General features: G+C 38.0%; 1 protein-coding gene across 3 annotated transcripts in view; it reads left to right on the top strand.

Annotated features, from left to right (window-relative positions):
- LOC122630800 (semaphorin-2A-like) overlaps positions 1–13,249 on the top strand; it is a 362,656-nt gene that overhangs the window by 61,443 nt on the left and 287,964 nt on the right. For 2 of the 3 annotated variants that reach the window (XM_043815731.1, XM_043815728.1), the window contains exon 1: positions 3,459–3,599. The exons of the other annotated variant lie outside the window; for it this stretch is intronic. The gene's annotated coding sequence lies outside the window, so the exon portion shown is untranslated. Of the gene's footprint in view, positions 1–3,458; positions 3,600–13,249 lie in introns of those variants that run through there. 3 annotated transcript variants of the gene reach the window in all.

The raw sequence follows: 13,249 nt of genomic DNA, 5'->3' as shown, positions 1-13,249 counted from the left end.
AATAATATTCGTTCGATGGATTCGGAAGAATGTTCAAAAAATTATCAATTATTAACTAAATATATATATATACATATTAATAATATTACATTAATAAATATCAATATTAACTAAACATATATGACGAGTAAGATCGTTGGTGTCGATTTATTTAAAAAAAAATATATGTTATAAAATCGCTGTTACAAGTTGATTCTCGCTACTCGAGATAAAGGGTTATTCGTGATCGAGGGTTATTCGACAGAAAAGATATCATACTGATATCAATTAAGATTACGAATGATAAAGAATATTCTACTCACTTATTGTGCTATTACTCGTCGTTCGCGTCTGATATTGGTCTAAGTACGTGCTCTCGATGAAACGTCCTTCGCCTTTGAGTGTCTGCTTCGAATTAACGTCTTTCCAAATGACTTTGATCATTGTCTGTTTTCATCATGACCTTAAAACTACTCAATATACATATACGAAGAAATGAGCTTATTCTAGGAATCGATCGTGACGTAACTACACATTGAACGACTTTAAGATAGTTTTTATAATATTTACTATCTAATGTACACACTTCGATGAGTAATACTCTTCTTTTATCCTATAATATTATATTTATTATCCGATATACATACATCGATGAGTAATACTCTTTTCCTATCCTATAATATTTACTATCCGATATACATACATAAAAGAATAGAAATAAATTTTGATGAGTAATATTCTCCTTCTATCCCACTCTCCTTCTCTCCAAATATCTTATTTAGCTACATTAATGAAATATTTAACTATAAAGTAGATAATCGGTAAAATTAGCATCAATTTTCTCGTTTACTATATAGTATCACGTCGTTTAACAGAGCTCGCATGGAACGAAATCCAAATTCTTTAAATCGTGGACGATCCATTGGCATTACATTCTGCAAATTCCATGTGTTCGAACGGCTGGAAAGAGAAAAAAAAATAATAAAAAATAGAAAGAGAGAAAAAGAGAAAAGAGAACAAACGAGTTTAGTAGGAAAAACCTGTCGTACTTATATCACGATCAAATATTCGCTTTCTCTATCTATGCGATAGCGATATCAACGTTGATGTTCAATATCCAATACCTACAACATCGATCTTCATAAAAGGTGTTAAATATTAAACGAAATATCCGCTTTATGTTCCGCCTAGACCAGCGGTCCGCTCTTAAAGCGCTCGTAGGTGTCCCACGAGCTTTTGCACAGAGCTATGTGAATACATCTATAATATATATGTGTGTGCATATATATATGTATATATATATGTGTACATATATAAATACAAATCCGTTCACGTAGACAGACATATATCAAGCCTGCAGTGTAATGCACTTTTATAGGAATATAAAATCCACTCTCGGTGAAATTCAAATTCTACGTAATTAACGTGATATATCAATTAAGTGTCACCGCTGCATTGATTCCCCGTCTCGGACTCGCTCTTTCGAACTAAATTCTTTCTCTTTCTTTTTTTTCTTTTTCGAGAAAATTAAATAGAAAGTCGAAAGGTGGAAAGGAAAACGAAGGTGAAAAACGATAGAAAAAGAGGAAAAGGGGAAAAATGTTTTGGAAGAGAGTAAACCTTTTTTCGATATATCAAATTAATTTATCGCTTCTCCCTCCCTCCCTCCCTCTCCTTTACTCTCTCTCTCTCTCTTTCTTTCTGTCTCTCTTAAAATGTTAAACATTTCTTTGTAAGTAATAGGTATTAGTCGAAGTACGATACGCGATCGTAAGAAAGTTGAAGAGAAGCACGAAAAAGGTAGGAAATAAATAGAAGAAGAAAAACAAGAAGAAGAAGAAGAAAACGAAGAAATGGATAAAAAGCGAAGAAAAGTAAGGGAAAAAGCAGGAGAGTAGAGAGTGCGACAAGGACGAACGTAATGGGGTAGCTACCCGTAACGATAGAGAAGGAGGGAGAGAAACGAAATAGTAGCAAGAGACGCATGCGCGAGGCATGGGTGTATCTTCGTTCTCCCCTCTCGTTGTATACCCCCACTCCGGTCGGCGGGCGCGCTTCGGCCGCCGTCTCGCGCCTCACCCTCCCCCCTCTAGCGTCGCTCGATTCAGTCACCGGACCGATTCGCGAGCGTAGGGATTCCGCGCCTTTTCTCTCCGCGCTTCGCCCACTAAATAACGTCTCGCTTTTCTTTTCGACAAGCTTTTCTTCGTGTCCATTTTTTCGACGTTCTTTCGTAGCTTCGTATTGGTGTTACTTCGGATGGAAAGAGAGAGAGAAATAAAGAGAAGTTTATCGATCTCTCCGAGGAAGAAAGGTGTTCTCCGTTCGTTCGAGATTCGTCCAACGAAAAGCTGAGAAAGAAGCTGACATTCGAATGACATTAAATTTCGAAGAAGGACAAGAAGAAGGATACTACGTTCTGTGTGTGTGCGCGTGTGTGTGAGAGAGAGAGAGAGAGAGAGAGAGAGAGAGAGACATATATATATATATATAGAACTGTAAGTTTTCCTCATCTATATAACATACATATGTACATACGTATATCACGTTGAGTGAACATGGCCCACTTTCAAAGTCACATGTCTTACGTTGCCTGCAGGAATACAACGTACGAAGGAATCATTGCGATTTAATTACTGTGCGATTTTAAAATATAATTCTCTCCGTACGTCGAATAGAAATAGCTCGTAATTACGTGTATCCCAGTGTGATTCCACGTTTCTATTTCGATTTAAATGTCGAAGAAGGTTCAACAACTTCCTCGTGTCTATGAACGGTGAAAAAACAAGACGAGGAACGTGGTAACACGTCCACGCGGGTAAATAAGTCGTAACGTATATATAACGTTTACACTGTGTGTCAACGTATCCGTGTACTACTATCTCTCTCCCACTCGCTACTTCTCCATTATTATCTCTCTCTCTCTCTCTCTCTCTCTGTCTCTCTCTTTGTCTATCTACTCTCTCATTCTCTCGCGCAGCAAGCGCTTCGCGGGATCGATGGCGGTCGAGCGAGAACTCGCCGTCGTTTTCCACCTCACGATTCGTGACCGAGTTATGAAGAGCGAAGAATAAAAGAACCAAATATCGTCGAAAAAAGAAGGAAAAAGAAAAAGAGAGAGAGGGAGAGGTTTTCCCTCCGTCTCTGTCCAACAAAAGCAAAAGAGAAAGAAAGAGAGAGAGAGAGAGAGAGAGAGAGAGAGAAGGACGAAAGAAATGTCTTCGTTGTAACGATTACGCGCCGTGCTCATGGCGCGAAATTAGAAAATTCCATCATCAAAGACTAAAGACAAGAAATTTGTTTCTAGTGCGTGTCTTTCATTCTCCTATGCGAAAAGAGAGAAGAAGAAAGGACGTTGAGGTTTTTGACACGCCTTCGAACTCACTCTCGACAGTTTCGCGCGCGATTTTTGAGTAACGTGTAACGTGTGATATAACGAAGTTATATACTATATATATACTATATATATATATATATATATATATATATATATATATTATATACACATTCATGTATCGTGTTACTGGCAGTGTTCTCTTGGAATACGAGGAGATCGACGAAGATATCGACTAGGAAGGGAAACTATAACACTGACTTCTACGAACGTGGACCATTTCGAGGTCTGTATTTTAATTTTATTTATTTATTTCAGGCTCAAGTTCGCTCATTTATTCGTTTAACGATGATTTAAAATTTAATTAAAATCAACGACAGCTGCGCTTATGAACGACAAAAACATGCGAGTGTGTTTTATTTATTCACGGGTAGTTGTCGAAGTGGCCCACATTTTATACAGGAAGGTGCCAGCCAAAAAGTTATTTCTTTCTTTTTCTCTTTTCCTGTAGAAACTATAGAAACACTGTTCGCGCCTACATTCGTGTTGTCGCATTGCGCCTTACGACTGTGTAGTTAAGCGAATTCACCATACAAAATTCGTTTATTTTCTCGTTCCGTAATTTTATGAATATTTCCTGAGAGAAAAAGTTTTCTCAGTTGATCCCTAAAGTAGGGGAAGGACCAAGAAGAAACTTCGCCAAGTCTTGCTTCAACTTTTTTGCAATGGTTTTTTTTCCTCTCTTTTTCTATTTTCGAGGAACCGGCGGATATATAAGCGTAGATAAGATAATCATTTGTGTTATTGTTTTCGTTACCGTATGTCCTCTTGTCTGAGGATATCACGTTTCATTGATATCTTAAATATTACACGTAATAGAATAACAAACAAAGCATCGTAAAATGTTATTTTGAATGAAAACATTAGAAGATTATTGGTTGTATATATTCGTCGTAATACGAACCGTCTTCTAACAAGATTAGAACAAAATTAGTTTAGTTATTCGATGTAAAGGATAATTGAAGTTAGTCGAATAAAATAACATAGCAAGGCTATCCTTTTTATCAGCGTAAACGAGAAAGGAGTGCGTGTGTTGGGTGGACTCGGAGAAGGACGGAATATGAGATTTCAGTGTATTTACCGTGCTTATTGCACGACATATGTACTTATGTATCAAATAGCATCGCCCTCGTCGACATATCAAACCTTTTCATAACATACACGGCACACGAACCATGCACGAAGCGAGACGAAGGTGAACAGGAAGAAGAATACACCCCCGTAGAGCGTTGACTACCTTTCAACTGCTCGTGTATCTCTTTTCTGTGTCCTTTTCATCGTGTTCGCGAATTCCCAGCTACTGCCTTTTATCTGTATCTCTCTCTCTCTCTCTCTCTCTCTCTCTCTCTCTCTCTCTATTTCTCTCTGTCTCTATCTCTGTTTCTTTTGCTCTTTCATATCTACCGACATATATCTCTGTCTCTTCGGATCGCTCGCTCCTCTTGATGATGCGCGTATCTACTTTAGCAATCACGCATAAATATAGAGACTCCCTATTGTTCGTTTCACTAGTTTCAATACGTTACCTCTACGATTTTCATATTTTCTGCGGATATCGTTTGTTCAAAAACATTCGCCGTACCTTTAGAAAATTTATGAATAAAAGAATCATTAATTAACGGAACGAGACGATACGGCGTGAAAATTGACGATCGAAAAGATTTGTCAGCGTGGTTTATTAGAATTTATGATACTTTGTTCGTGATTACGCAAACATGCATACATATGTATTATACATAATGTACACGCGTACCATCGGGAGAATTCGCGAGTTTTCGAGAGTAACGAGCCATTAAATCGCACTTAAAGTGTTTGCTTGACCATTCCTGCTTTCACGATAGAGCCTTTCTCCGCTAAATCGCATGGATGGGAGAGGATTTTTAAAGGGACGCGGGAGAAAATTTATTATACCGTTTGCATTTACCACGATTTTTCTTGCAGCCCGCATCGTGCCTGCCTGCTCTCCTCCGCTCTGTTCTGCTCTGCTCTACTCGTTCTGCTCGTTCTGTTACTACTGCTACTGCTGCTGCTACTGCTGCTGGCCGGCTACGTAATGGATTTTCGATATCTCTCACGTTACGAGTAGAAACGAGAATGCAAATATGATTTACTCGCTTGGCTGATAGCGTGGGAAAACGATTTAACGCGATAAATAATAAAAACTCTTTCTTTCTCTCACTCTCTCTCTCTCTCTCTCTCTCTTTCTCTCTCTGATACCTTTATATAATTATGAAGTAAATGTTACTGCAGAGCTCTCCCGTACTTTAGTTTATTTTCTTCTTCTTTTTGTTTTTTTCAAAAACATTTGCTTACTCATTATGTTATAGTAATAAGTTATTACAGTCTTTACGATAATGTAGTTAAAATTAATATCAAGTTCATCGGAAAAATAATGCGGTGGTTTAAACGAAAATAAGTATTTTTTTTTAACGATATTACACCACGTTACGTTTCACGAACACCCCTTGTTTCCTCGCGTCGAATATCCTATTAAACGGACAAAGTAAAGGCGAGAAGAATTAACTCTAATATCCATCCCTCTCTCTCTCTCTCTCTCTCTCTCTCTCTCTCTCAGCGTTCGATTGAAACCTTTGAAATCCTTCGATTTTTACCGAGCTGACACGTTAGCACGGCTTCCAAAATCACCGCTTGTAATTATGATACTTGTACGTAATTCTCGTGAGCAGCTTAACCAAAGAGGGTAACTTCTTTATCAATTTCCTCCCACCTATCTCTCTCTTTTTTTTTCTAATAGTGAAAGAAAGAATGAAAGGAGAGATGGAAGAAAAGGTGTGAGTAAGGAAGTGGGCTCCTCTCGAATTTCGTTTAAAAACCTTGACACGCCCTTCCTTGCACCGAGTATCACTTTTCTCGATACAACTTATCGATCCTACGACAATTTGTTACACTATCTTCTCTCTCTCTCTCTTTCTGTATCTCTCTTTCTCCCTCTCTATCTCTTTTTCTCCCTTTTGTTTGAATATCTTAAGTGATACGCTTAAGATATTTTCGCGTCGTGGACACAAACAGAACTTATCTTATTATTAACTTATATAGTCGAGATATAATAATTCATGTTCTCGTAATTTCTTGATATACCTGAATTTCTTCCTCTCTCTCTCTCTCTTTTTCTTTATCTCCTTCTATCTGTCTTATCTCTATTCTCATTCTCATATAGTAAAAATGATAAAACAATAAAAAAGATCTTTCAAAATCTCGAAACACTTGTATATTCACGAATCGCGTGTCGTGACGTTAACGATGCTCTTTATCGATTCTTTCTTTCTCTGTTATTAGTCTCTCTTGTTTCTTTCTTTTTTAGCAATTTGAAAAAGAGAGAGAGAAAAAGCGAGAAAAAGATAGAAAGAGAGTGAGAGAGAGACGAGAAGAGGATACCCAATAAGTTTCGAGGAGAATAGTTTGACGTCGCGTTCACCCGATTACAAATGTGAAATCGATCTCTCATTGTCGAGAAATCGCCGAGGCCGAGTGAGAGCAAGCCGACTCGTTGCTAAATCGATTCCGCGCGCAGATAGTAGATAGGTTCGAACGAGATCGGCCATTCTCGTTTCACCGAAAGAACGGAGTCTCGTTAGTCACGCTGGTAATCAAGCTTTCGCTTCGATTTTTCTCGGAATTACTTTAGGTGCCTTTCTTTGGCACGCTTGATGAAAAGAAAAAAAAAATATAGGCAGAAAGGAAGTTCATTTTTAAGGATAAAACGTAAAACGTTTATACGTCCTTCCAAAGCTGAATAATTTAATTTAAACGACGTCCGAGCTTAAAAAAATTCATACGATATATATGGTGCAAATAAAACGATATTTTGAAAATATTTTTTGTCATTAAAATATCTCGTATAAATAATTTCACGTTATTTATTTTACAGAAAAGAGAAAAAGATATTCATTTTCAATTTCAACGTATTCGTAATTTGAAAACTTTATAAATAATATTCTTTGTAATTGGAACGCAGGAAACGTTAAACCCCAAATTTGTAAAGTTTCCATGCGATTACTTTCGATCGGACGATTTCCTTTCTAATCAGCCACGTCTTTACAACCCTCGCGAGTCTAATATAATTTTGACTGCGCGTTCGTTAAGTCTCACTAATGCTCATTCGTATCTATCATGTTGCACCCTTCCACGGAGCAGAAAGCAGTGGATATCAGGCAATCTCTTCTAAATACAGTTGTAGGGTGTTTTGATTCCAAAGCAACGTGGCTATTCTGACCCGGCGGGCTATTTAACCAACGAACAACTTCAAAGTGTGCATGTTCGAAACGTTTACTCGCCTGAGAGAAATAGGAAATCCGATGGAAAAAGGGATCGCTGCGTTTTATCCTATATATATTATGTAGATATACGATATACAGGACGTGTGCTCGATCAAAATTGATCGACGTTCGAAATATTTCTTTCGTATGTACTATGGAAGGTATAATATAATTAAAAAATTCTTTTAAAACGTAAGTATTATCGTTATTTATCGTTACGCTAGATAAAATAATAATCATTTCAATACGCGAACAAATACTCTAGTACGTCGAATAAATTTTGATATAAAATCGATGTAGATATAAATAAGAAGAAACGATATTAACTGGGACACTCTATAAACTCGATCGGACGTGAAAAATCGTAGAGAAAACGCGCGATAGGATCGATCATGATGTTTACCATGTAGAACTAAAGTGACGAGCGATTTGGACGATGTTCTAAGAAGATCCAACGGTTCGTCGTTATCAGTAGTAACGACTCGCTGATATTCCGGAGAATTACAACCACTAGAGATAGAGAGATTTCTTACTTCCTTCGTTCTCAACGTAGAATAGAACGCTGCCTTTTCTCCGAATGAGCTTCCTCCGTTCCGAAAAAAGACTTATCTCTTGCTTCGTGAAAGCAGAGTATTATCCAGCAGCTTTTATTCTTCCCTTTGGTCGTGGCCATTTGCTTTCGATCCTTCTCTCGTTGTGAATCTGAATATTATCAAAGGATATAGATTAAAAGTCTCGTATTAAGGACACGTTATTAAACGCAATAGTCTTTTATCTTTTAACCTTTTTTTTTCCTTTTCTTTTTTTTTTCTTTTTTCTTAAGCAATCGACGAAGATAACGTGGAAGTAATTACCTTTATCTTCGAACTTCGTAAAAATTATAATTCCGTATCACGTACAAATTAATTTTATTCCCTTTTTCATTCCTTTTTATCTTCTCTTTATTTTTATTTTTATTTTATTTTTTTTTTCTTCTTTAGATTAAAAGATAAAATAGCGGTTCGACCTTGCGTCTTAATTAGCGGTTCAGTTCGATTTAATTTGATGAACGCTCGTTAAAAATAATTTTCACCGGTGTTGCATTTGATTCCAATCGGGATGCAGAGCGAAACAAGCGATTTTTCTGTTTCTCTCATCTTTTCGTCAGGGAGATAGCGATACGAAGCGTAGGGGTATCGGAAAATAATGAAGAGGCTCACCCTCTCGCAGCTGTTGAGTTACCCCCGCGATTCGAGTCGAATACGGATGATGGTGGTGGTGGTGGTGATGGTGGTGGTGGAGGTGGTCTGTCGATGACAACAGGGTAATTACTTTTCAAGTAGCAGACGTGCAAATGAACGACGGTTTAATCTGCCAATAATATTCTAGTATTGCAGGCTGTTTTTATTCCCTATCGTTTTTAACTTTATCCCAGAAAGAAAGGGAGTACAACTTTTATTCGAAAATGTATTTTTTCGGCCGAGCGTTGACTATGAAATCTTTTTTCAGTTTTCTTCTTCTTCTTCTCGTTTTCTTTTTTTTTTCGTTTGATTTATACGACATCGAAAAAAAAAAATACACGACCAATTCGACGACGTTTGTCTATTCACGTGCGTGAATTTTATTTTTTGATTAATACCTGCATATGTCGTTCGAATAATCAAGTAATTCGTAGTTTCGGTGTTTTAACATATTATTATTCGTTATTTTAACATATATTATCGTTTGTTTCTAGACTGCAGGGACGTTGCTCTTATATTTACGATATTTTTGAAATTTCGTTTTGTAATACTCTTATGAAAACTTATTTCTCAAAGGGTAAATTATTTATATCTTGTAAATATTCATCTTGGGCATAGGAAAAACGAGCAACGGGAAATGATTCGCTTTCGATACGAAAGGAAGTTTTCAAAAGGTACGCCTTCGTAACTCCGGAGAAAAAGTTGTTATAACGATAGACGGTTCCCTTTATATCTCGGAATCGAGGTTAAGAAACAGCTTATAACTTTGGACGAAAAACTTTCGTCGTGTATTCATCCTGGTAGGAGGAAGTTGAGAAGCAGGCCTTTGATCTGTTCCCGCGAGTGCTACTTCAAAATGTGCTTGAACAAATTTCCTAGAAAGGCAAACATGCTGCCTAACAGTCAAGCTTATTCAGAAACAACCTAAGAATGCGACTCTTTTTGCTTTACAACTTTATTCCGTCATCTAGTTTTTCACAATTAATCACAGTCGCGGCCGGCAGTATTAACGTAATATGTCATAATTAAAATGATTTAAAAGCACGGCCAAGTTTCTACGAGAGATAAGACTTTTATAAGACAGAAGTCGTCGCGCACTCGCGCGCATACACATATATCATATCCCAAAGAACGATTAAAACTAGTATGAAACTCTTCTAAACGTTTCCCATGTGTTTGTAGAAGTGACTCATCCGTCAAAGATACATCAACCTGTAAAATAAACCGTCCGGTTTTTCTACTCATCGAGAATTCATTGAAGTAAACGTAAAAAGCACGTTAAATCGGCATAGTATTTTCTCGTTCGGTCAATATCTCGCTGGTAACACTCTTTCATATCTCGTTTGTCTTTCAAAAGATTATAGGACTCGTGTAAAAAAAAAAAACGACGTGCACGACGTACGAAGCTTATTATTACTAGAGGGGAAAAGGAAAAAAACAGTTTAAAATGGTGTAGGAGGAGAATGAGTCTCTCTCTTTTTCTTTCTCTCTCTCTCTCTCTCTCTCTCTTTCGATAAATCACAACTTATTGAACGAACGGCTCAGTTTTGACGGCCACCCGTTGGGCAGCAACGTTGTACTCGTCCTGGTTGTTCCTGCTCACCGTGATACGTCATAAGTCACAGCTGGTAGCACGTTGCGACGACATCGTCCCTTCGGGCACCCACCACCACATCGTCATCTCCTCCTCCTCCTCCTCCTCCTCCTCCTCCTTCTCCTCTTTATCTATCTCCCTCACTCCAGGCTTCGTGCACGTGCACACGCCCTCGTGCCCTTCGTGGCCTCGGCTTCGAGACCGGCCAGCCTAGACGTAATAGTGCTATTAACTGCTTCTGTATCTTGGCAACCTGACCCTCTCTCTTATACCACGTAGCCGTTTATTGCGTGCTATGATTGATACTGCAAAATATGGCGCTTACCTTCGCGAGAAGGGAGAGAGAATCTAAAGAAAAGAGAGTAGAATAGAAGCCTGAAATTTCCTTCGGGCTTCTTCGATCTACTACAATATCGTTTGAGGTAAACGTTTCGCACGTTCGCGTTGAAGGAGAAGAAGAAAAAAGGAATCAAAGGGAAATAAATTGTTCGGTTTAATTTTGATCAATCGACAGGTACGTGTGATGTACTTATTTAACATTATTTTTCTTTTTACGATCAATAGTTGTGGACATTTTCAGAATCGTTTTTATAAAGTTTTTACATTTCCGTTAAAATTGAACTATGTCATTTTAATATTTGACGAGGGATCATTTCGTTGGGATAGGATTTAATTGCTTTCGAACGAATGGGAATCCAATTTTCAGATTCCAGAAATCTCGTTTAAAACTTGCAATCAAATCCGGGTTACGAATGTAGGACGAAGATCGAAGGACGAAGGACGACAAGTTAGTAGTTACAATTACGGAAAGAACGATGTTTCTTTTGACTGAGATGAAATTGAATTGTGATTACGATTAATAACAACGTCGGTTTACCCGAGTTACTCATATGTCACGCAGCAATAGGAGGAAAGATCAAAAGCTTCGTTTGGCTCGTTCATTCGTTTGTTCGAGAAACAATTTAATAGCAAACGCAAAGACAAACGGAAACGTACAATTCGTGATTTCATATGCACTTTGACTCTCTCTCTCTCTCTCTCTCTCTCTCTCTCTCTCTCTCTCTCTCTCTCTCTCTTTCTCTCTCTCTCTCTCTCTTTCTCTCTTCATTACTTTATAAAATAGGAATGTGTTAGAAATTGAATGATCCTTTGTCGACGAAAGCTTCGACGTTTTTCATTGTTTTGATAATATCTCGTTAATTCGCGATATGACGCTCTAGGTCTATCGAAAAAAAAAGAAAAACGAAAAAAGGAATAAAATAAAAAAAATAAATTAACATTTGTCCGTTATTAAAGCCGATCGAATAAGATTAAAAAAAAAATGCGATATGCGTAAAATTAATTCGACAAGATTTGTTGGAACTTTGAACTTTTCATTCGTTTTCTCGTTTTTTTCTTTCTTTTTTTTCCACACTCAAGGTTCGAGTATTTAGACGATAAATATTAAAACCTAACACTTTTTACGTCCACTCGCACGATAAAGCAGCTAAGCCGAATAACACGAGCAAGCAGCGAGTTTCGCGTTTGTTTAACGTATTATCCATACAAACAAACGTTTCACGCCCTGCAGCTCGCTCGTTCGCGAGTCAGTCCCTCTTTTCCTCTTTATTTTTTTTTTCTCCCCCTCTAGCCATTTTTTCTCTTCTTTCCTTTTTTGTTTTCGAGTAGCCGCATTATTTTTCCTCTTTCCATTCATAAATCATACGCAGTCGGTGACGTTTACCTTGAACCTACTTTCGTCACGGTGACGTCCTCGAGAGAGAAAATGACGACGACAACGACGACGACGACGACGACGACGACGACGACGACGACGAGGAGGACGACAACGACAACTACTACTACTATGTACGACTATGTCGACTACGAAGGTCGTTAAAAATCACAGCAAGGGTGCCGCGTGCCAGGGGTTGTAAGGACCAAAGGGGTAAACTCTTCTCGCGTATGGAAAACCTCGTCGTTTCCAGTCTACTCGTCTCATTTTACCAACCACTTCTTTTTTTCTTCTTTCACCCCCCTCCAGTCTCTAATTCTCTCTCTCTCTCTCTCTCTCTCTCTCTCTCTCTCTCTCTCTCTCTCTCTCTCTCTCGAATCCTTTTTTCCTTGTGCATACATTCGCACGTGTCTTAAAATCGCGATTTTATCATCGATCAATCCTGGATATTACTCTTACGGACGCGTTGAAACGGACTTACTCGCGATAAAAGAGAGTAATACTTTTCTTCGAGTGTAACTCGTATAGGTATATATCTATGTATATATGTATTCCATGGGAAATAAAAGACCTATAAGCGACGTCGATAGGGGTAACAAGTCAAATCGAGTGAAATAAAACGAGAGACGTCGTTCTCTCGTAGCTACTTATCGTCATTCAATCGGCTGGGAAAGCTTCCTACCCTTCCGATTTAACTCGTATTTTTTCACCTCATTATCTTTTCGTTTTTTCGGCGACTTTTCACGGATATTCATTTTCGCTTCTCCCTAAGTAGTTAAAGTAAAGATCTTTATAACATTCAAGATCGAACGTTATTAGCATCCTCTGGTAGAAAAATAAAATATCTTAATGCCAACGGACGTTCGAACATTTGTCACTCGATAATTTTCTCACTTCTCATCTTCCATCTTTTGTTCGTTTTTGATGGCGGCGAGTTCAAGACGGGTTGCCATAACCATTGAAATATTTCTTTTTCCTTCATCTTTTTCGTCTTCCATCGCGGATGTAATTCCCCGTACAAATGGAGGTTGTTCCAAGCGAACTCTCGGATCACGTCGACGACCTGACTGT

This window comes from Vespula pensylvanica, chromosome 7 (assembly GCF_014466175.1).
Source record: "Vespula pensylvanica isolate Volc-1 chromosome 7, ASM1446617v1, whole genome shotgun sequence".
In the NCBI taxonomy this organism is placed as follows: domain Eukaryota; kingdom Metazoa; phylum Arthropoda; class Insecta; order Hymenoptera; family Vespidae; genus Vespula; species Vespula pensylvanica.
The sequence above is the reverse complement of the archived record's forward strand: the minus strand, read 5'-3'. Positions and strand labels throughout refer to the sequence as shown.